The sequence below is a fragment of the Manis pentadactyla genome, chromosome 5 (assembly GCF_030020395.1).
Source record: "Manis pentadactyla isolate mManPen7 chromosome 5, mManPen7.hap1, whole genome shotgun sequence".
In the NCBI taxonomy this organism is placed as follows: domain Eukaryota; kingdom Metazoa; phylum Chordata; class Mammalia; order Pholidota; family Manidae; genus Manis; species Manis pentadactyla.
In genome coordinates this window covers 70321272-70346199 of record NC_080023.1, presented here as the reverse complement: position 1 = coordinate 70346199, position 24928 = coordinate 70321272, and the positions used below count along the sequence as shown (strand labels likewise).

General features: G+C 33.6%; 1 protein-coding gene across 7 annotated transcripts in view; it reads left to right on the top strand.

Moving 5' to 3' along the window:
- The window catches only part of WDFY3 (WD repeat and FYVE domain containing 3), a 275767-nt gene that overhangs the window by 19427 nt on the left and 231412 nt on the right, over window positions 1–24928 (top strand). For all 7 annotated transcript variants that reach the window (XM_036906343.2, XM_036906345.2, XM_036906342.2 and 4 more), the window contains exon 2: window positions 8060–8151. The gene's annotated coding sequence lies outside the window, so the exon portion shown is untranslated. The remainder of the gene's footprint in view (window positions 1–8059; window positions 8152–24928) is intronic.

Sequence of the window (24928 nt, the reverse complement as noted above, 5' to 3'; positions counted from 1 at the left end):
GCATCTGTAGATAAATTTGAAGAGAAGTGATACCTTAACTATGTTGAGTCTCCCTGTCTGTGATCATGGTATATCTCTTCATTCAGTCAAGTCATCTTTGATTTGTGTCATCAGTGTTTTATAGTTTTCAGAATACAAATCTTGCACACAGTTTGTTAGATTTTTCCTTAAGCATTTCATGTTTTTGGGTGGTTATAAAAAGCAATATATATATATATATATACATAATTTGCAGTTGTTTAATTGTTGGTATGTGGAAACACATTTATCTTTTTATATTGAACTTTGTATACTACAACCTTGCTAAATTCCCTCATAAATCTAGTAGGTTTACCTTCAATTAAAAAAAAAATCTAATATTTTTAGTAGATTCTTTTGGAGTTTTCTGTATAGACAGTCACATTGCCTGTAATAAAGACAGATTCATTTCTTCTGTTGTAATGTATGCCTTTTATTTCTTTTTCATACCTTATAGCACTGGCTAGGACTTCCAGTATAACATCAAAGAGCATTCAGTCTTCCACCATTAAATGTGTTATAGCTGTATTTGTTTTCAGGATGCCTTTTATCAGGTTAAGCTCCATTATGTTCGTAGTTTACTGAGAGTTTTTAAAGAATGGATGTTGAGTATTGTCAAATCCTTTTTTTGTCTCTGTTGAGATTATCATATGTTTTTTCTTTTTTCTGTTGACCTGGTGAATTATACTGGTTAGTTTTCAAATGTTGAATCAGCTTTGCATTTCTAAGATAAATTCCATTGGGTCATGATGTAATATCCTTTTTATATATTGCTATTGTTTTGTTAAAATTTTTTGCATCTGTGTTCACAAGGGATATTGGATTTCTAGTCTTCATTTCTCTTAATGTCTTTGGTCGTGGTATTAAGACCTTACTTTGGGTAAGGTACAACTTTGAGTAGAGCTTCTTTCACTTAGAATTGAGCTGGTTAATGTAGGTTGCTATATTTTGTGTAGAAAAAGGAAGGGGGCTGTAAAACATGCAATAATATTCATATTACTGAAAATAAATGTGTTTTGGTTAAAAAAGTGAATTTTCTTAGGAAATGGACATTGAAGCAAAGGGGCAAAGGGCCATGATATATGTAATTTATCCTTAATTGGTTTAGAAATGTATCTGCTTAACCTTGCAAAAAGAAGGGGTTGTAGAAGGTAATGGGACCAAAGATTTATGGGAAGGAATGGCACTTCTCAAAGTATACCTTTTTATATAGTTTTGTATAGTTTGACTTTTCAAAGCTTATTATCTTCCATATTCAAAATAAGGATAGGAATGGGGATAATCCTAAACTACCAAAACAAATGAATTTGATTGTTTTTTGTTTTTGTTTTTTTTACATTAATAGTGTACCTACACTGGAGGGAAGAAAGAGTGAATCTAGTATTAACACAATACTTGACTGTTTACCCTAAGCTTGGCAGAGGTTGGAGGGAGGGACTGCGAACAAATCCTGAATTCTTTTATTAAGAGTTATTTTTTGTAGTGTTGAAGACAGATCAACTCTGGGTCTTCTTAAGTGTATTGTGGATTGAGTAAATGTTTTGAGTTTGTTGGAACCAGGCCTGAGGCAGAAGGGATATACAAATATGAAGTGGGAAAAAGCAAAAATGAATCATGTGGGGATGGATGGGAACTGAAGGTATAAATTTATTATTTTTGAAACTAGTTCATATATGTGTATGTGTATGTATATGTATGTATGAACATCTATGTGTACATATATTTGTGTACATGTGAGTATATACATGCATATATTTCCTGGTAGCCCTGTGCAACAAAAAGGCTAAGAAGTAAAGAAGCAAATGAGCACACCTAATTCCCAAATCTTGGTTTCTCATTCTATTCGCAACACAAAGGAACCAGAGTTCCTCAGAGAAGTGGCTGATGCAGGCCTGGGCAGGATACGTAGGAGAACCTAATTTTTTTTTTCTTTAAATGCTAGAAAAATGAGAAAATGTTTTTGAAAAAAATGGGAGCATGTTGCAAGAAGTCTGTTGGATTTCCTCTGGCCCAATCTGAAATAATTTTATCCTCAAATAAGTATAATAATGAATGATGAACCATTGATTCATTATCCATAATGATAATAAACTGATAAATTAATAAATAGAGAAAGGAGCTCTTTTGCTTACAATAGAATTCTGAATTCTAGACTCAGAAAGTCATCATTTTGCTGCTTTTAAAGATTAGACAGGGCAAGAATAAAAAAAAAATCAAGGAGAAATACTGATGAGCAGGATATTTCCACAGTGTTAAAGTGTTTCCCCATAAACTCTATTATTTGCAAAGCATAAAATAGGGATTATGCATTGGTGAAATCCAACAACAGCATGGGACAGATGGATATCATGTTACTCCATATATGACACCCTGAGGGACACATCATCGTCTATGTAGTGTTCTGGCCAAGACTGCATAGCCCGAATCTAATCATGAGGAGACACTGCACAAACCACAAATGAGAAACATGTGACCTAATAAAAAGGGGAGGGGGCCGTCTTCTTTAAAAAAAAACAAGTCTGTGGATATGTTCCAAATTAAAATCAGTCTTAAGAGAGAGAAACACTAACTGCAATACCTGACCCTAGACTGGATCCTATACTGGGTTGGGGGAAAGTACTATATAAAAGGATATTATTGGACCAATTGATAAATTTGGAATACTAATCCTACAGTAAATAAAAATACTGTAGTAATATTCATACTACTGAAAATAAATGTATTGTGGTTAAAAAAGTGAATTTTCTTAGGAAATGGACATTGAAGCAAAGGATCAAAGGGCCATGATGTATATAATTTAATCCTCATTTGGTTTAGAAAACAGAACTGTGAGTGTGTTTGTCTCTGTGAACAGAAAGAAAGTGCAAGACAGCAGTGAACACAGACGATAAAACAAAGAGGATAACATTAGCAGTTGGTGACTTTGGGTATAAGGATAATTTTTGTATTCTTACACTTACAACCTTTCTGTAAGTTTGAAATTATTTCCAAACAAAATATTTAAAACATTTAAAAATATCTGCCATTTATTTGTAGACTTCCCTTATTTATAAAGAGCTTGGTTCTTTGTCTGGAATCAGTTTAGAATGAACATTTTTGTAATATTTTCTTGTGTGTTGGTGGTGTGGCTCTGCAAACCAACCATTGTTTAATATGACAGGAGTTAGTGGAAAATAAATGTCACCATTCTGGCTGTGGACAGCCAGTGTCTAAAACCTAATTTTTGGGGGGAACTGTTTACTACAGTGATTACTTTGAGATTCTGAAAATATTAGCTGCATCTACTGAAGTCTTTAGAGTTGTTGTTGCTATTTATCTGTTTAAGAAATATTAGACTGATTAATTTCATTGAGAATCTAGCTGTTGCCTCTGATTATTTGGATTATTTTCTTTTGTAAACTCAGATTGTCGTTTTAGATGTAAGAGTAATTGTTTGTTTATTCAAAAAATGTTTATTGCATACCCACTATGTGCCAAACCCCTTTCTAGGCATTGACAGCACCAAACAAAACAAAGTTCTTTTGCCCTCATGGCTTTTACGTTTTTGTTGTGGGGGATGTAGACAAACAGGAAAAGAAGTGAAATGAATATGAGTAGCATGGGAGAAAACCAAATCAGGGGAGTGTGTTAGGGATGCTGGGAGCAGAATTGTTTCAGGTTTAAATAGAGTGATTAGAAAAGACTCAGCCAGGAGACATTTGAGCAGAGATCTGAAGATAGCAAGGGAGTGAGGCATCTGGAGATCATCATCTCTGGGAAAAGCATCTAGACAGAGAATAGGAAGTGTAAAGGGCCTGAGGCAGGAGTATGCCTAGCCTTTGTGTAAGGAATACCAAAAAGGTCAATAGGAAATGAGGTCAGAGGTAATAGGGGCCAAATTATGTAGGTTCTTTTATGCTATTTTAAAGACTTTGGCATTTACTATGAGACGAAAAGTCATTGTGAGATTTTTTGGCAAAAACGTTACATTATAAGATTTATGGAAAATTTTCAGGATCACTCTGACTGCTTTGATAAGGAAGGACTAAAATAGGGCAAGGTAGAAGTTTAGGAGGCCATTTACTGAACTGGAAAAAATCTAAGTGAGAAGTGATAGTTACTATTCTGCCCAAAATCTCTGTGTAGGTGATGAGAAATGGTCAAATTCTGGGTATGTTTTGTAGATAGAAGCAGTAGTATTTGCTGACATGTCAGAGAGGGTAAGAACTTTAGTAATCAGTGAGAAGAGGAGAAACAAGCAAAGAAGGCTGAGAAGGAGTGGCCAGTGAGATAGAATGAAACCAAGAGAACCCAGGAAAGTACTTGTTCTGGAAGCCAGGTGAAGTATATCAAGCTTGATGAGTCATGCCAAATGTTGCAGATAGGTCAAGAAAGATGAGAACTGCCTGGCCATTGGCTTTCACAATATGTAGGTAACTGGTGACCTTCAAGTTTCAGTGGTATAGTAGGGTCCCCAAGTCTATTAAGAGTATATTGAATTTGAATTGAAGAATACTTGAAGACAATAGGGACAATTCTTGTGACCTTTTGCTGAAAAGGGAATCAGAGAAATTGACCATAACAATGAGGGGCATGTGGGGTTAAAACTTTTGTTCTTTTCTAATGATTGGAAATATATATGAAATATATTTATATACTTACATATACAATATATTTATTTATATACATTGGAAATTATTTGCATGTATTAGAAATATATATATATACACATGCACATATATATCAATGGTTTTGCTTTATCATAAGGGGATTAGGAATTGATTTAAGAGACAGAAATGGGACTTAGTAGAGCAATGTCCTTGAACAGTAGGGTTGTAACATCTGCTATCAAAGTGGAAGAGTTAGACTTTGTTGTGGTCACAGAAAGTTCAAGCACAGTGGAAGGATACAGATTTAGGTGAGTGGGTAAGTGTGATTCTGGAAATTCTCCTCTGATTGGTTATATAGGAAGGCCATATTGCAGAGTCATTCAGATTTTATATGACTGGATTTTTTTCCTGTATGATGATCATCAGGTAATTTGCAGAGAGTCCTGAAAAGCCTTAGGAGGGTTATGGTCCTGCCTGTTAAATTTTTTTTTTCTAGTTAACTTTCTGTTACTCTTTAGTCTGTCTAATTTGTATAAATACTTGATAAGAGTTTCACAAAACCCTTTTGGGGCTGTCTGGAATTTTTTTTTTTCCTTATCTTCAAGCCAAAGAGTGTAATTCAAAAGTTCTTAGAACTTAGACAGTACAATTTTCATGTAAGGTAAAGAAAACCAACTTAAAGACGTAGTTAGGCCACAGAGGTGTAGCTAATTGCGCCAAGTTTGGAATCCAGGTCTATGGTGTTGTAATTTGTATAATTTAGTTTTGAAATTGAGCTTTCATACCTATGTGCATATACATTCAAACTCATCCCTTGGACAATATAACTAACTTACTGTTGGAGGCAACCAAAGCATGAAATAAAAAACATGTGAAATGTCTGGATTAAATAAGAACTCTGTCTAAATTGTGTTTTGTGTAAAAACTGATACCTAAATTATATTGCATAATGCAATTAGAATGCTCTGAAACCATGTCAAAGCATTTGTCCTTTGCCGAATTTATATTATAATAAAGATTATAAAACAGGATCAATTATATAATATTTAGATTATTCTGGCACAGACCTCTCTGGATTGCATAGTATACCAGAATGGATTGAGAAAAAACATTGGTGCTCTAGTTTACAGCTTCCATTTCTGACTGGCCTCCTCCTGTTTCTGCTTCTGCTTCTCTATCTTAATATTTCACTGTACCTGGTAATTCAAAACGGATAAAACCAAATAATCATCCAAAATACATAAAATTTCTATGAACTGTAAAGGGCAAATACCTGAGGAAGAAATGAGCAAAAGATATAAACAGGCATTTCATAAAAGAGGAAACCTGAGTTAGCCAGTAAACCTGAAGAAATGCCCAGTATCATTAATCAGCAGGAAAATGCAAATTATCACCACAATTAGATGCCATTTTATATCTCAAAATTAAGAAGTTCGCATTACTAACTGTTAGAGAGGATGTGGATCAATATCAATTCCCTCTTGCTGGTGGGATTTAAATTACTGAACACACTTTGGGGAAAATAAAAGTCGGCATCCTGAGGAGAAATTAAACATATGCATGTTCCCCAGCTCCCAGGCACATGGGGCACAGGGAGAGGCCTTTAAGAACTTCCATAACAGAAACGTTCATAATAACAAAAAAAACCCAAAAAACAAAACCTGGGGGAAGATAAGATGATGCTGTTGTGAAGAGAATGGATAATTCGCTTATGGTACATTAACAAATGCAGAATTATTCAGTGAAAGTGGATGAATTACACCTATATACACAACAACATGGATGAGTCTTGAATAAAAAAAAAATTCCCAGAAGACGGGAACCATTGAATATCATTTTTACATAATTCAAAAACAGAATGTAACACTGTTGTTGGGGGATCTGTGTGTGTGTGTGTGTGTGTGTGTGTGTGTAATACTTTTTAAAAAGCAAACGAATGATATACACAAAATACAGGATAGCTGTTTGAGGGGACAGAAGGATGGGAGGGGTGGGGCATGGGATAGGCAGGAGCAAATCAGCAAAACATAAACAGTACTTACATTCAGGGTCTTGCATTGGGTGGGAGGTACCTGGATGTTCATTCTATTATTTTGCTTTGAATTTAAAACATTTTACAAATAATTGTTGTACATAGCAACATACTAAAAAACGGAAGGCATAATCTGAAGTCACAATTTAGGACACATCACTTCTACCGACTGCCTCACTGCCACTTGAATTCCTAACGTCACTCTGTATTTCACTAGAGGTATCTTGTTTTAATGTCTTCTATTTCATTGTATGAACCACAATAAAAAACAATTAAAATTTTTTTTCTCTTGGAATAAAAAAAAGTTCTTCTATTTGTTAAAGCCTGTGTCTGCCATCTAGCAAGTCACTTAATAACAACTTTTGGATAAATAACTAAATGAATGATTTGAGAAAATAATTCAGGATTTTTCTGAGAAACCACCAAAGAGGTAGATTTTTAATATCACTTACTTTTCCTTCCACTTGTAGCTGGGTTCTTACTCAGTAAGAAGTGAGATAGCAAAACGAAGTTATTGTTACATATGTTTTTGAATGATAATTTTATATTTGAAGGCAATATTACTGATTATGTTTGAACTATTGTAATAATATGATCAAAGAGTAACAAATATATGACAAAAACATAGTTGCTTAAAAAAATCAGATGTTACTAAAAGATGAAGCTATTTTTAGACATAACATTTTAGAGTTAGAAGGTCTGTGGGAATTAGTTCAAGCTTCTCATTTTTGAATAAAGGAGCTTTGGGACCAAAGAAGTAGTTGATTAAGATATAGAGCATGTTGAGAGCCAAATTAAGAGACCAGAACTAAGATCTCATGATTCATATAATAGTGTTTTCATATTGAAATGCTGAATGGTAAATAAAAGAAACATTTAAATATCCAATATAAAACATGCTGAATAACTTGAGGTTGGGTATAACAATTGAGTGAAGAAGCAATGTTTTCTGATTTTAATTTAGAACAAACAATTGAGCTCTGTACCACATTTATCTTAAGATGCTTGACAAATACACCTGAAAAATAATACATTTTTTTTTCTTTTCTGCTCAGATCAAAAAGACACAAATTGATCTATGATGTGAAAATGAACTGGACTAGAAGGTGGAAAAATTAGGTTGTGAACCTGTCTCTGCCACTAAATAATGGTTCTATCATTGATTCTTTGCAGAATTTTTCCAGGTCTCAGTGAAAAGAAGCTGAACAAGATGGTTTCTAGATACCAACTCTAAATGAGTCCATATTCTTTATTGATTTTGAATAGCATATTTTATCTATCTTAAAGTGTGTCATGTGTTCCATATTAAACCATTGGCAACAAATAAGGAGATAGAGAATCAGTAGATAATGAGCAATTCATGATGCTAAGACATATTCTGAAAATAAACTGGGTTTTCTTTTCCTTTCTTTCATCACAGGTATAAATACTTCTCCACATCTGCTTCAGGAAGAAAGTGCCTGCCGCTCCTGTTTCTATGCAGGTTCATGCCAGCCCAGAGCAGTGAATCAGGTCAGTCTTAGGACTGTTTTGTCTGTTGAACAAGGGGCCAGGAACGAGAATCATGATAGTCTTTGCTGCATTGTTGTGTTGGAGCAAGACCACTGAACTGTGACTCAGAATTCTGAGCTGGGTTTCAATCCTTCTTTACCACTGATTTCTTAATCTTTCTTCATACTTTCATGGGAAGCCCATTTGAAGCTCCCACAATAGTATATAAGAATAAAGAAAGAAGAAAGTATGCTTAGTGGAAAAATACATAAATTGTTTAGTATTATTCAGAAAACTTTAGTCTTTAACTTTAAACAGAAGTTTATCACTCTTGTGACATACAGCTTTGTAATCAGAAAGTATCCCCTCACCTTTATATCAAAAAAATACAACTTTTATCTTCATTTACTTCTTTTTTTCTTTTCATTTTTTTAAAGCAAAGGGGAGTTTGTTTTGTTTCCTTTCATTAAATCAATTACTTTTTGGTCCTATGTAGAATTAATTCTTCAAGTGGTATCTGACTTTTCACTGTGGTGATTGTGCTATTCCTCATGAAGTCTCCCAAGGCCCAGCCTTATTTCTCTAAGAAAATTTGAAAGTGAGAAGTCATAGATTATTAAGATTACTTTAATTTTATCAGCCTTTCTGTGGCCACATTTTAAGAACTAATTTATTATTACTTGTTAGAAATTATCAGACATTTGTGAGGGTATTTACTACACTAAATTGGTTAAAGGGAAATGTCCAATTACAAAGTTACTCTTACAGAGTGTAGTGGCCAGTCATATGTACTGTATCTACAAACTAGCATTTTTCAATATTCACGTTGATGAAGAAATGCTTGGCAAGTATTACTATGGATTCATTTTTGTAATCTTCATTTTGGAAGTTGTATTTCTGGAAGTGCGATTTGACCAAGTTGGCATTATCTGTATGAGTTAATCTAAGGTATATGTGCTGCATGGAGTAACATTTCTTTGGTAAACTTCAGTAAATTTAGTCTCATTTCAAAGTCATTGAGAAAAGATTGTTTTAAACAACTCCATTAGAATAGATTGAGCATATACTTCCGAAGCATCTGATTACATGACTGAATTTTATAAGAGGTTAATTATAATTTTTTGTGAATTACATATGTATATATAAAATACATTTTAGTAGACCTGTGAAATACCTCATTATTAGAAATGATGAGACTTATTTTTAACTCTGACTAGGTTTGGAAGTTTAAATCATTTCATAACTGTATAAAAGTTAAGTAATGATGAATTCAGTAGGATTTCTAAGTGAAATCCCTTGTTAGCAGGATGTAGTTTAATACAGAATTTTAAATTTAAGACTTCTCTTTGATACTTGTAGAGTGGACTGAGGAATGCATTCTGATATCTGAACAAATGGTAATTTTTTTATTACAAAACTCTGTTGCATTGATTATGTCAAAGAGGAAATTCTAACTTAATCTTTTAGGATCCTGTGTTACCAGGATACTGAACCAAGAATTTTGTTTATAATTTGCCTTCTTTTTATTATGAAAACTTTTGGGAATAGATAGACTTATGACTAGATTTTGGGCTTGGACTCAATGAGGAAAATAGTTTGATATGTTTTATGGTTTAGAAAAATATTACCCAGAAATTAAAGTCTATGTAAAATATATTCTTTCCAGAAACATATTGAGAGAGTTTAAAAAGTTCAAGGAAGTGAACTCAGTACAATATAAAAAGTACACATATATGTAATGTGGGACTTAAATTATGAAGTTTAAGTTTTTATAATCAGAAGAAATACAAGTTGAAAAGTAAAATAACAGTACTAATTAGAATGTTGGGATTTTAAAATTTACCTCATTCTTCCTTTATTTCAAGAAGTGATACCTAAAGTTTGGAACTTAAATATCAATTATTTTAATCATACTTTATCTCTTGTGAAACTTTCTTTTTTTTCCTTACAGTTTTCATTTATTGACTAGAGGTTGAGGTTTCTATAACTACATCATTGAATTGATTTTTGACTGAGTATCTCTTATTTGGCTCTTGTTTTGGGGACAGATTATGTGAGCTTTATTGACAGTATGATAAAGAAATTGTAAAACGGATACAAGAGTAAAAACCTGTTGTGTAATAAGTGTTTTGGTTAAGGTCCCAAACTTAGTCACATTTCCTGGTTTATCATGGTGTCATTCTTACAGCTATTTGCCCTTGTACAAATTTCTTAATCTCTTTTCTTATTGTCTCACCTGTAAAATGGTTTATTAATAGTATTTAATAGAAGTATCCAAGGGCTAAATGAAGTAATGCTTGTTAACTGCTGAACACTGAGCCTGGCACGTAGTAAGTAAAAGTTAAATTTATGTCAGCTGTCGTTGTTACAAGCATCAGCCTTACGTCTGTTTTATTTCTGAATATTTGATGGTTAGAATATAAACAAATGATGTCCTGCTACTGATAATAGTAACTCTTAGTGTTTAGATGGTTATACATTTTATTAGTATATAGCCTTTTTTTGGGGAGGGGGTGAATAGCATAGAGTTTGCATAAAAAAAGGTAGGAGTTTAGAGCTATTGCTTGAATACTGACATAGAAAACAGAGGAAAGTGGAAATGGAGGAAATAAGTATGCTGTTTTTTGCTGTAAATCTGAGGAGATACATAAGGTTTTTAATTGGGAACACTAGGATGTCATTTCATTTTCATTTTCTTTTTAAACTTTAACCACTAGCCACTTTCTTCTGTTTTTTGTTTTGTTTTGACTTCGTGGAGAGGACTGGGAGAGGGGATGCCTTTTCATAGTCGTGTAAAACATGTCACCTTGGTCTGTGTTCCCATGGTAGGATTGTCTCTTGCACTCAGTTTTATGAATGAAGCCCTCTACTGCAGGGTACCTTGAAGGGTAGTAGTCTGAGATGACTGTGGCCACAGAGTAGCATCCCAAGAAAACAAAACTCTCTTTAGAAAAAGGACCTATGCCTGAGTCTGGTGAAATAGAGAATTTAGAAGGAAGTCTCCTACTCATGTACATTTGGCTCCTAATTTGGTGATACATCAGCTTTACCTTTGCCTGAGTATGTTTTTTGGTGCTTTATATAAATGGAGAAGGCTGCTGCTCTCCTTGAACGTTTGTAAAATGAAAAGTGTTATACAACATAAATGATGCAGAAAGAGGAGAAGAAATGTGTGGGTGGTGGTGGTGGATCTGAAATATATATAAGCTCCAAACTGTTTTATTATCTTTTTTATGTGTAGTCAGGAAGGAACCTCAAAGAGTCTAGGCCAGAATCATATTTTGAAAGTAAAGATACAGTATTTTTTGACTGAATGAAGGATTATTGTGAGTATGCATATTATCTATATGCTGAAGTAGAATGTTTAAAAAAATGAGTTCAAAATGTACTGGGAAGGAAGTACAGGTTCTTTAAAATTTTTTTTGCTTTTAAATTTTTTCCTCTTCATTTTGGATTTTCTTATAAACATTAGAATATTTTGGTTCTTTCCTCCTCCAAGTAGCTGAAGTTATTTATAAGGGTCTGCCTGTGTTTCCTTCCACATAATTTTTTGACCTTTTTAGTTTGGTTTTTTTGTTTTTGGTCTTTCTGCATGTTTTTAGGAAGCAGCTCATGTATCATGTGTCCATGATGCAAGAATTGTTTTTCTCTTTACAGTATCTCCCTCTCTTTGTAGCTATATAATTGCCTGGTCCAAAAAATATTTCAAAAAGCCCCATAAGTGTGAATTTTTATACTTACCTCTGAACCAGTCATGGTTGAAAATTCACCCTTTGCAATCAGAGTTAAGATTCAGTTTAGTTTTTAAGAATATGTTAAAATTAAAAAACAAGCAAATGAAACTTTCAAAGATTTTTACCTTCTTCCAACTTCAGCAGATTGTCCCGATGCTTTGCTTTTCTGAGTGGTGCTCGAGGATAGGGCTTCCTTTTGTAGTCAGGGTTTGTTGAAGGAAAGCTTTTACAAAATTTATCAAAAGGCAAGCTATCCCTCATGAAGGAACAACTCTTAATTTATTGTTGCAGAGGCCCTGCTGTAGAAATCACCTTTTTTTTTTTTTTAACTGTGAGCGTATCTTTATCTTTTGTTTTTTGTATCATGCATTTTTATGTTTTTCATTTCTCAGGCCTGCTAAAGAGTAGCTTTTTTTAAGGAATTCAGTTTTACAATGTCAGTGATGTATGAAATCCACCTCCTTCCCCTGAATAATAATGATAATAAAAATAATAGCTAACATTTACTGTTACCTAGGTTTTTGAATATATTACATAATTTATTCTTCCTAACCCTATGAGATTGACTGTATTCCTTTTTTTTAGATTAAGGTATCATTGATACACACTCTTATGAAGGTTTCACATGAAAAACAATGTTGTTACTATATTCACTCATACTATTGAGTCCCCCCCCTCATGCCACACTGCAATCACTGTCCATCAGTATAGTAAGATGCCACAGAGTCACTACTTGTCTTCTCGGTGCTATACTGTCTCCCCCATACCACGTGTACTAATCATAATACCCCTCAATCCCCTTCACCCTCCCTCCACCCCCACCCTCCCCTTTGGTAACCGCTAGTCCCTTCTTGGAGGTTGCAAGTCTTCTGCTGTTTTGTCCTTCAGTTTTGCTTCGTTGTTGTACTCCACAAACTAGGAAAATCATTTGGTATTTGAGATTGACTGTATTCTTATACTAATTTTATGATGTTAGAAACAGGCATGAGAAATAACTTGTCCAAGGTCACAGAACAAGGAAATGACAGCCAGGATTCTAACCTAGGAGTCTGGCTCCAGAAAACAGGCATTCACCTGTTCTGCTACACTGCCTCTCTTACATACATGAAGAAACACACTACTTATTTATTTTACCTAAAATAATATGAAGCATTCTTACTATATTTGAATTTATATTTGATGACAGTAGCCCACAAATGATGTTCATTATGTTAAACATGGGCTTCAAATATTTTATTCTATTGCTGAAAAAAGTAAGAAAGTATATACTAACAAAAAATGTTTGGAGCATAGAACCTGCATAGGTGTTCTTTCTTTTTTTTTTCTCCCCCCTCTCTCTAGAAAATTATTTTGAGAACAGTTGTCCTGATACCAAATACTATAGAACAAAAATACCAGAAGTACAGCCAGGCTTCTGGGGAGCTGAATATTATTTGTGGGTCCTTATTCTCCATTTTTTTTTCTAGAGTTGCTTGTACTTTTGCATTTGTTTCTCTCTGCCAAGTTATTTTTTGCTTTCTTAATCAGTATACATTGGTCAGTTGTCATTGGTAAGTTCATCTAGCCCTTGGCCCCCATAGCTAATTATCTTGGTTATCATATTCTGACTTCCTAGGATAGAGCATCCCATTTGTCTCCTGTTATGAAGGATGTCCAGCACTGCTCAGTCAGCTGTCATTGGAAAGCCTAGTTATGTGTTCACAACAGACTTTCCTATTCATTCAGTGGGGAAAAAGGCAGATTCTCTTGGAAGGGCTTGTCCAGGAGGGAAATAAGTACCTTTATAATAGTAACAGAAGCAAACCATTAAATATGCAAAGGTTTTTGAGATTTTAAGGTTTGATACATTCTGAAGTCATTGATTAGAGTTAGCTCTGTTTTTTCATACCTTGTGGGTGTTGGAATTTTGTGGCACTTATTTTCCACAGTTCATAGTTTATAAGCTTTCAATGAGAATACATTTTAAGTCTAATTTAATAGTCAAAAATGGCTTGTGAATTAAATGAAGTTTTCAGTCGTGTATTATAATTGTATTTTGAAGAAACCTAGGTCCTTAAAAAATTTAAACAAACTCTCTTGGGTGTTTCAACAAAAAAATGTAATGTTAGCCTTTCTTTTTACTTTTTATTTAGGTTCATTATAGTCCTCTTTCTGTATGATTTGCCTGAGTGCTGGGCCTCTGAAGGTGATTGAGCCTTTTAAGAATAAAAAAAAGTCTGTCACAGAATTAGCAGAAAGGAGAACATCTATGAGATTGTGTAAGGTATATACAAATAATTTTTTGGAATTATGTATATTTTTTGGAAATATATTTTGTTCCTTTACCTTTTGTTTACCTTTATACAAGATGTTCCAACGGAGATTGTAAACTATGTGTGTGGTTTAAGGAACATGCAATAATACCACCATGAATTTTCATCGTCGGTAAGATGGGAAAATTTTATATGGTTTTATGTTTAAGTACTTATTAACTGTATTAGTGATGTAAAATACATTTGTTTATAGAGGAAAAAGAAGTAGTCACAGTTTTGTGTGTCGTTCTTACTTTAACCTAGCTAAGATTTAGCAGTTAGCACTTTGTAGACCATTAGGAAGTTTCTTATTTCTACTCTATCAAAAATGCTAGAAACCTAAAAGCAAGTGGAGACTGCTCAGTGGTTTTATCACACTCCTTTTAACTGAACTTTGCATTTGAAAATTTCAAACATACAGAAAAGTTTAATGTATAATACAGTGGACATCCAGATATCTTCAACTTTGATTCAACAGTTACCAGTGGTTTGCCACATATATTCTCATTGTGTTTATAAACATTTCAGAGAGCAAGTATGGCATTTCTGAACCATTTCAAAGTAATTTCAGTCATTAATACACTTCACTCAGAAATAATTCAACACATGCCTCCTAGAAATCAGGGCATTCTTCTACATGACCACTATGTTGTTACCATATATAAGGAAATAGCAGTAATTCTGTAATGTCATGTTAAATCCATATCCAGATTCTCCAGTTGTCCCTAGATTTCTTTTATAGCTTTTTCCCAGCAAAAATCTAGTTAAGGCCCACACATTACATTTGCTTGTGTCTCTTTATTCTTTTAAAATCTAGATTAGTTTTGCCTGTCCTTTTTCTCTTTCTTTTTTTTTTTCTTTCTTGTTCAATGATAGTAACCTTCTGAAGAAAATACACAGGAGTTTTCTTAGAAAAATCCACATTCTGCATTTGTTTCTTCTTGGTGTCTGCCCAGGGAAGTTGGAAAATATTCTTCTCACAGAAGCAGGAAGCCACCTAAGTTATATAAGAAAATTTTCCAGGGGAATTGAATAGTGACTGGAAGTAGTTATTACTGGGTTAAGTTTAACAAATGACTATAATTAAGAAAGGGTTCTTTCAGGTTAATGGAGAAAAAGTTAGGAAAAGAATAGGAAACAAAGAGGTTAAAGAGAATGCATTATGGTGCTGAGGACAGTGGCAGGTGAGTTACTTGATAAAGAGGAGGAGTGTTTGGAATATCACCATCCCCAGCACCTCAAGGGTTAGATGTTCTTTGGCTGAGTGGTTGAACTAAAGAAGATGACTTTGGATTTTCTACACTGATTGCAGGGAGGCGCAGTGAGCCCGGCAACCTTAGCTGCCCTTGGAAAGACAAGAGGGCCTTTTTACCAGGTTTCTATGGAAGTACTGGTGTTATATTAATATATCGTACTGCTTCTTGCCAATTTTCAGGGGAAAATTTGAAGCCAAGGTTTTATACTTTTGCTATATCTGTATGTGTTAGAATGATTTTGTAGGTACTCTCTAGTAGGAAGAGTTTCAGAATTGGAAGATCTTACTTAGGTTGACATCTTGTTCTACCACATATAAGCCAAGCAGCCTTTTTTGAGTACCTTAGCCTCTGACTGTTCTCCTTTGTGAAGATGAAGCAGCATGGTGTAAGTGAAAGGACAGAGGCTTTGGAGTTATGCAGACCTGTTTCTAAAGCAGCCTAATTCTCTGGTTACTAGCATGTGACCTTGGACTGCTTAACATCTCTCACTCTCAGTGTTCTTTTCTGTAGAAATGGGGTTGGTGGTATCAATCTCGTATGATTATTAGAATTAAGGAGATAATTCATGTAAAATGCTGAGTGCAGGGCTTGGCATATGGTAGTTACCTGACATCTGTTGTTTTTCTTGCCAAAGGATTATCATGCGAATCCACTAAAGTGGGCAAATAAATGTGAAATCCCTTTGTAAAGAATAAAGACTTTTACAGGAAACTTAGCCAATGACTAGGAAATAGAATATGGATATGAAGTCATGTATATATTTCCTTTTATTTTATATTGAAGACATTTTTGCAATGATGGTTTCCTAGGAAATACCCTGTAAATGCCATAAAATAACATGAAAGAAATTTGCTTTTTAGGAAAATAGAATAAATAAGTGTAAAAAATTTATAATTTGCTTTTGTGTATAGAAAAATGATTCATTGATCTCAGGCTTGTGAAGTAAAATCAGTGGGGAGCTAGGTGAGCATATATAGCCAGAATCCTCTTTTGCTTTTAATGTAGCTTGCAGGGATTTGTTTTATTTAAAAAAAATTTATATACAAGAGCAAAAATAAGCTGGTTAAAGTTTTTGCTGTTTGATGGTAGGAAAAATACTATCTAACTCATAGAATTAAGGATTATTAATCTGTTATCCAATTGGAAATTTTAATTTTGATAGCTTGGGACATAGTATATAGAACCAACCACTAAGAGTGTCTGTTACTAGAATTACAAATTGGTAAGGACTTCATTAAGAATATCATTATCTTTTCAACAAAAGGCTAGAATGATTTCCGTTCCCCTCATCATTACAAAACATAAAGAGGCAGACAGAGTGCCCTTATAAGTGCCAAGGTCTCTGAGCACATTTCCCAGTGGAACTGAAGATAGGTCAAACACTGCCATGTTTAGCTATCATTTAATTCTTTAAGCAATATATATGGAGAATAAATTCAACAGCTTTGTTGTATATAAAATTTCCCACTGTTCTGTAGGCTGTGTATTTACATGTTTAGATCTATCGAAGCCCAAGCAAAAGAGCCCATCTATAAACTGAATTGATCTTTGATTCTGTCTCTCTCCATCCCTTTCCTCTTTCCTACACAAACATACAGAATAAAGATTTTTAAATTAAAATTTGAAGGACAAATGTTACCTGTTATAAAAAGACTAAATGAATGCAGTGATTAAAACAAAGCTTTTTGTGGGGAGAGGAGGCCATTCTGAGATTTATTTAATCTTCATTACTTCTGTTGATTTTCTTCCTTGTTGATCTTGTTTTTACCTCCTGAAAGAACTGGTTCATAGAAATGTTCCAGTTCCAGGAAAAGGATAAGAATTGCTGTGAACTGGAAAAGAGCTCTAAGAAGTAAGCTTTTTGCTCTTAGGAACTAAATCATTTAGTGAACTCCTTAATGTATATTTGTCATCTGTTGTATTTTATATTCTTCGTACAGAATACTAAGAAATGTTTATATTGATAAAATAAAATGTTTTATTTGTATCGTGCAGCTTGAAGTTTACCATAAAAGTTCCTTTAAATCTATTATTGATGTTGAAAATCTTCAGATATAGATACACATGCTTGAGATGTAGATACATCTACATTGCTGCTGTATTCAAGTGGGATCCTAGAATACAGATATTAATATGTATTTTATAAGTTTAACATACACATGTTATATATGTACATAGTTTTATGTAGTGTTACATATTGAGAAATTTTAAAAATCAAACAGAAATTTTTAAAATCTACGAAATGAAAGCAGTAGAAACATGATTCCTGTTTGCTTATGAATATTTTTCAGTAATAGAATACATTTTGATTATGAATAATACTGCTTTCAAGTAACTTCTGATAAAATGTCAGTCATAAAGTCATAAATAACTTTTTTCAGATTATGTTCAGTTTGCTGTTCCATTAAGAACAATGGAGAGGGGGTGCGTTAATTCTCAAAATGTTGCCATACTAGAGAATCTCTGTTTTACTATGAAATCGTAAGAGAATAGACTTTTCTTCTTCTTTTCCCTTATTTTCTCTTACCTTCTCTACTGTTTCATCCCCAACTTTTGAGTATGCTACTCTTCCTTCTATTCCCCACTTTTTCTTTTTCCTTCATTCCTTCCTTTTAATAACCTCTTTTTCCAGAGGTCCTGTTCCATGTTATTTGTGTAAGAGGCACTGGATATATTGCTTAATAGCAGTTGTGTTAATACTGGGTCCAAAAAGCTTCCTATGGGTATTTCATGACTAAGTTTACAGTTATGTTCTACTTGTTTTAATGTCTGTGGGCAATGATTTTTGCTTATTTACTTTTCAAGATCCAACGTAATATATTTCATCAAAGCTGGGATTTTTAAATTGATCCAGTAAATTCTTAACTAACTATATTCAGGACCAGCTGAGAAATACAGAGTGACATGATCAGATTTCATTTGGGGAGGGCACTTGGTAGCATTGTATAGAGTGGTTTAGAGCCAAGACTGAGGAAGGGTTGATCATTAGTAGATTGTAGTAGTAAATCATATGAAAGATGCTAAATGATTAGTGAACCAGTTCAATGTGGTTGGAGAAAGAAGGATATATATGTGATTCCCTTAGGACATGCTTGATTTTTGGTTTGGGCATTTCAGGAAAGGAAGGAAATGAATTGGAACCATCGGGTAATTTAGGTTAACTGCCAAGTTTCTAGCTGGATGACTGGTTGACACTCATCCTGCTCAGCAGTGTATTAATTACAGGAGAAAAAAATTGAGGGAGAAAACTAATGTGTTAGATTTTGAATGTAATAATATTTTTTTGGCAAATAATTTCAAACTTGCAGAAAAATTGCAAAAATAAAGAATATCCATCTGCCCTGTATCCAGATTCACCTATCTTTTGTCCCAAATGCTTTACTGTTTACTTTATGAATGACTATTTCTGTGCATATATTTATAAATACACATACATGCATGTATGTGTTCTTTTCATTGAGCCACTTGAAGTACATTGAATAAATCATAGCCCTTTAGTCCTCAATACCTTAGAGTGGATTTCCCAAGAATAAGGATAATCTCTTACATAATAGTCTAAAAACTTTAGTAGATTTCACATTGTTACATTACTTCTATTTAATGTACCAGTCATTTTCCAATTTTGTCACTGGATTAAATAAATGTCCTTTATTGCAAGTTTCTTTACCTCCAGGACAGAATTTAGTTTGTGGTCCTATATTGCAATTAGGTGCTATGTCTTTAGTTTTTTTTAAATTTGAAGTAATCCTTCAACCTTACTTTGTCATTTATTATTTTGAAAGTATGCAGTCATCCTTTTCTTTCTTTCTTTTTTTTTAAATTTTTACCAGTATTCCTTATCTTTGGTTTATCTGATGTTTCCTCTTGATAAGACCCAGGTTATGCATTCCTGGATTAATATTACAAAAGGGATGTTTTTCCTAGCACATCTTTTCTGGAAGTAACAATGCCCATCTGCATCTCATTTGTGATATAAATTTTGACCACCTGTTTCATTGTCTGATTTCTCCACTACATAGTTACTATACTCCTGTATTACAGCTAATAAGCAGTCTGTAAGAAGATACTTTAAGGCAATTAAAATATCCTACTCTTCATCAAAATTTCTTTCCCTGTTTGTAGGATCCATTGATGATAACTTTCTTGAGCCAGTCTTTACTTTTATGGTTGTAAAATGATGATTTTTTTTCCCCAACCCCAGCACTCCCTCTACTTTCACTGGTCTTTATCCAGCATTCTACTGAAGAGCCCTTTTTCTCTATCTGTATGTTCTGTTATGTTTATTATTGAACTCATGGGTTCCTATTTTTTCCCCAGTGATTAACAATTAATTTCTGTCCTTAAATATTTTGGTCCTCAAATTGTCCCACATCTCACCCAGTGGGACCCTCTTTCTTGATACTGGCTCCTCTGGCTTTTTACATACATCTACCATTTTTCTTTTCTTTCTTTTTTGAGCACTTTATTAATTCTATTATTAGTAATAAGACTCATCCTGTATCTTTTCTGCCAAGCCCTGGAGTTACTCATTTTGTGAGGAGCCCTTGTGCCTCTTAGTGGGGAATGGGGAATGGTAGTAGGAATAAAGATCTGGACTCTCATCATCTATGTTGCTGCTGGAGAGCTTTGCTTCTTGGCCCTATCAGGACAAAGCTAGAAAATATTTGTGTTTTGTTATATTTGCATGCATATATATGTATGTGCGCATTTGCATGCATATGCTCATGTTACATAGATAATAGATGTTTGAACATAGATATGTATTTTAGAAGTACAAGTTCCTCCAGTTTTTTTCCTATATTGAGAACATGGACCCCTAACAATACCAGCTTTTTTTACTCGTTTGCTCTAAATGTAAAATAGTTTCAAAATTGCTTCACTTATATAAAAACAGAAAACAAAAACAACACCCCACCCTTTTAGGTAACTAACTCCATTAGTTTCTTGATTATCCTTCTGATTTTTCTCTTTGTAATGATAAGCAGATATATGTATGTTTTTTTATTTCCTTTTTTGTCTAACACAAAGAGTAGCATGCTATCTATGTAAGTACTTTGGCACTTAGCTGTTTTCCCTGAAAAATACACCTAGAAATCATTCCATATCTATTCACAGAGGTTGTCATCATTCTTTGTGTATATGTGTCAGTTTATTCATCCTGTCTGCTAATATTTCCAGATGGTTTCTAGTATGAGAGTGCCTGTTTCTTGACAACCTTACTGAGAAAGTATATTGTTAAGCTTTTGAATCTTTGCCAACCTGAAGGGCAAAGAAATAGTATCTCAATGTAGTTTTAATGAGCATTTTTCTTATGAGTTAATTCTATCTATCTTTTAGATATATGAGTCATATATACATATAGGTGGGGTTATCTATACATGTCTTTCCCCATTTTTTCTCTAGGATTTTTGATCTTTTTTTCCTTCGGTTATTAAGGTCTCTATGTATTAGGAATATTGGCTCATTATCTATAATACAAATTTGTAGATATTTTCTCCCAGTGTTCTCATTTGTCTTTCATCATTTCTTAATGGTTTTTTTTTGCCATTCAAAGATTTAAAAAATGTTTTTGCATAGTCATTTATTAATCATTTCTGTTATTGCCTTGGCATTTTGAATTACAGTTACAAAACATAATGAATTTGAAATTAATTTACACGATTTAATAGTAAAGGAATGAGGTAGTTACCTATATCAGATAAATAGGGATAATTCTCTATGCTCTATTTATCACTGACCCACAATTTTACATTTTAAATCCTGAACCACAGTAATCTACTTTATACATAGAATATGCCTGTCTATTTTACTTTTAACTTTTTATTACAGAAAATTTTAAAGATCTATACAATTAGTACTTAAATACCTTTCATCTAGCTATAGTAATTATCTATTCTTTTAAAGCTCCTATGCACAATGACCTAGGTTTATGGGTTTCAGTCCTTGTGAGTTAAAGAGAGAAGTTTGGACTAGCCTAGTAGGCTTTGGCCAACTGGCCTCCCAGGCTCTCTGGCCTTTTTTCAATGATCTTGGCACCAGACCTGACCTCTGTCATATTTCTGTAACTCCACCATCTCTACAAATCTGAAGTGTATAGAAACAAAGGTGAGAAAGACGGTAGATCAGAGACAAAAATACGTTGCCATGTATCACTGAAATAACTCAAAAGAGGTCTGGTTGATGGATGCATTAAAAGTTACATCTCTTATGTCAAATCAAAGTAAACACTATTTACTGTATACATATATATTTGTATGTGTATATATATTCATGTTTTCCACTGTTCATTGTTACCAGAATAAAATCAACAAATATCTTTTGTCATTGAATCTAAGAAACAGTTATATTCACTAGCCAGAGTCTAAACATTAACATGGAAAGTACTCAAAAATTCCTAATTTCTTTAAAGGTACTTTCTTTATACTACAGTTACTTTAAACTGAAATCCTATTGCTTTCACTTGAGAGCCTCTATGGAAATTGCTTTGTTTTTAATTGGAAATTGTTATAATTCAGCATATTCATTTTCAGTTTATCAAGAGTCTCTTACTAGTTTGAAATAATGGCTAGAAATCACAAAAGCTCCCGTATTCCTTCATTTTATTTTAAAGGCCTGTATTCTATCTGGAATAACATTCTTGATAACATCAAAACCCAGTTGAAGTACATTGGAGTTTTAGAATTGCTTTCCCTCTCCTTTAGTAGAAGCTGACCAGTCACTTTGCCAGTAACCATATGCTGAGAATATCAGTATTCTTTGGAAAATACTTTGACAGAGGCAGGAAGGAAATGCAGTGAATTCTCCACATAATGATTACAAATCGTTTGCATAAGTCAAGTCCACATTTGATTTCTTTTTTTACTGAGGATAACGGTGGTAGGAATCGTGGCAAGATAAAGTGCTTGCTGGCAAGTAGTGGATGAAAAGGACTGGTATAATCACAGGTAAATGTTGCGCACAAGTCTGTATTCACTATTTTTCCTGTGCCTGCTTCTTATAAACTTAATGGACTAAATGTTAACCTTTTGCTTGCACTTTGTATTTCTTGACTTGTCATTTTTGTGTTTTCCTGTTTTGCTTTAGTTTGTGACATTGTTCATTCCTCTTCTAAAATTAGAGCTTATCTACAAAAGAGATGGTTTTCTTACAGCTATCCTTCATGATGATAAAACATAATCTGCTTGTGATTAGTATTTTACCCCTAACTGTATGACAAAGCTATCCTTTTTTTTAAATTTAGATATCATTGATATACAATCTTATGAAGGTTTCACATGAGCAACATTGTGGTTTCAACATTCACCCATGTAAGTGCTCACCACCACCCCCACTGCAGTCACTGTCCATCAGCGTAGTAAGATGCTACAGTCATTACTTGTCTGCTCTGTGCTGTGCTGTCTTCCCCATGACCTGCCTATATTGTGATTGCTAATTATAGGGCCCCTTAATCCCCATCTCCCTCTCTCCCCACCCACCTTCCTAACCCCTTTCCCTTTGGTGACTGCTAGTTCCTTCTTGGAGTCTGTGAGTCTGCTGCTGTTTTTTTCCTTCAGTTTTGATAAAGCTATACTTTTGTGGATTAGGAACATCAAGTGTAATTTCAGGATGAAGTTTATTATGAAACAGTTGTTCTTCATTAGTTTTTGGAAAACAGCAGCATTCCCGATTAGAAAACAGCATGACAAATGATTAGTTTTGTGCTACTTGCCAAAATCATGAGACATATTGTAAAGCTGAGTGCGTATACAATTAAGACCTTTTCCCCCAGTCCTGTTAATAGAGTTTTGCACACTTTAAGTTTCTACTATCTAGAAATTTTAGAGTTTTGATTATTAAAAATTTGAGTGGACATTTTTTTCATGCTTAAAAAGAGTTGTAGATGTGGAAATAGGAACTAAAGACTTCAAACTCACAATGAACTTGGTTTTCATTTCCATGTAGTGTTTGTGAGTTTAGCTTGTCTTGAATGCTAAGTTCTTGCTGTAAAAACAAAAATCCTTCATTTGGATTAATTTATAGACATCTCTTTTAGTATGGCCAGTAGAATTGGATGCTTGATATTAATGTTGGATATATATACTTTGAAGGTATTACTATAACAGTTCGTGTTGATCTGAAAATTTTGTTGTGATAGGCTTTAGATCTAATTAAATTGTTGAGTAATACTGAATCTTAAATGCTTCATTTAAAAAAATCTTGGTGAACTATGCATAACCTGAAATTAATCTTTTTGACTATTTTTAAGGATACAGTTTAGTGACCTTATGTACATTCCAAATGTTGTGTAGCCACAGCATTATTTCTGGAACTTTTTCATCATCCCAAACAGAAACTCAGTACTCATTAAGCAGTAATTCCCCATTCTCTTTTCTCCTGACCTCTAGTATCCTTTATTCTACTTTGAATGTCCATATTCTCTATATTTCATATAAATGTGATCATACAGTATTTATCCTTCCTTTTGTGTCTGACATATTTCAAGGTATGTTTCCAAAGTTCAATTCATGTCGTAGCATGTATCAGAACTTTATTCCTGTTTATGGCTGAGTAATATTCCATATATATGTGTATATATATATCACATTTTGTTTATCTGTTAATCTATTGATGGTCACTTTGGTTATTTCTGCCTTTTGCTATTATGCAAACTGCTGCTATGAACATTAGAATACAAGTACTGTTTGACCCTGTTTTCAGTTCTTTTGGGTATATACCTAGGAGTGGAATTCTGGGTCATGTGGTAACTGTTTAACATTTTGAGGAACTGCCATACTGTTTTCCACAGTAGTTGTACGGTTTTACATTCTCGCCAGCACTGCACAAGTATTTTGTTCTCTCTACATCCTTGCTTGCACTTGTTTTTTTCCATTTTTTTTGATAATAGCCTTCCTAGTGGATATGAAGTAGTATCTCATGTTTTTTGTTGTACATTTTCTTGATGACTAATGATACTGAGCTTTTTTTCACGTGTTTTTGTATTTCATAGACTGTATATCTTCTTTGGTGAAATGTCTGTTCAAGTCCTTTGCCCATTTTTTTCATTGGCCTATCTTTTGGACGTTGAGTTGTAGGGTCCTGTTTTCCATGTGTTCTGGATATTAAGCCCTAATCAGAGATATGATATGCAAATATTTTCTTCTTTGGGTTATCTCTTCACTCTCTTCATAGTGTCCTTTGCACAAAAGTTTTTTTTTTTTATTAAGGTAGCATTGATATACAGTCTTATAAAGGTTTCACATGAGCAACATTGTGGTTATTACTTTCACCAGTAATTTCAAGTCCCCCACACACACTCCATTACAGTCACTCTCCATCAGCATAGTAAGATGCTTTAGAGTCACTACTTGACTTCTCTGGATGCACAAAAGTTTTTAATTTCTACAGAGTCCAATTTATCTATTTATTCTTTTGATACCTATCATTTTTGTGTCCTATTTAAGAAATCATGCCCAGATCCAAGGTCATGAAGAATTGATCCTAAGTTTTCTTGTGAGAGTTTAATAGTTTTAGCTTTTAA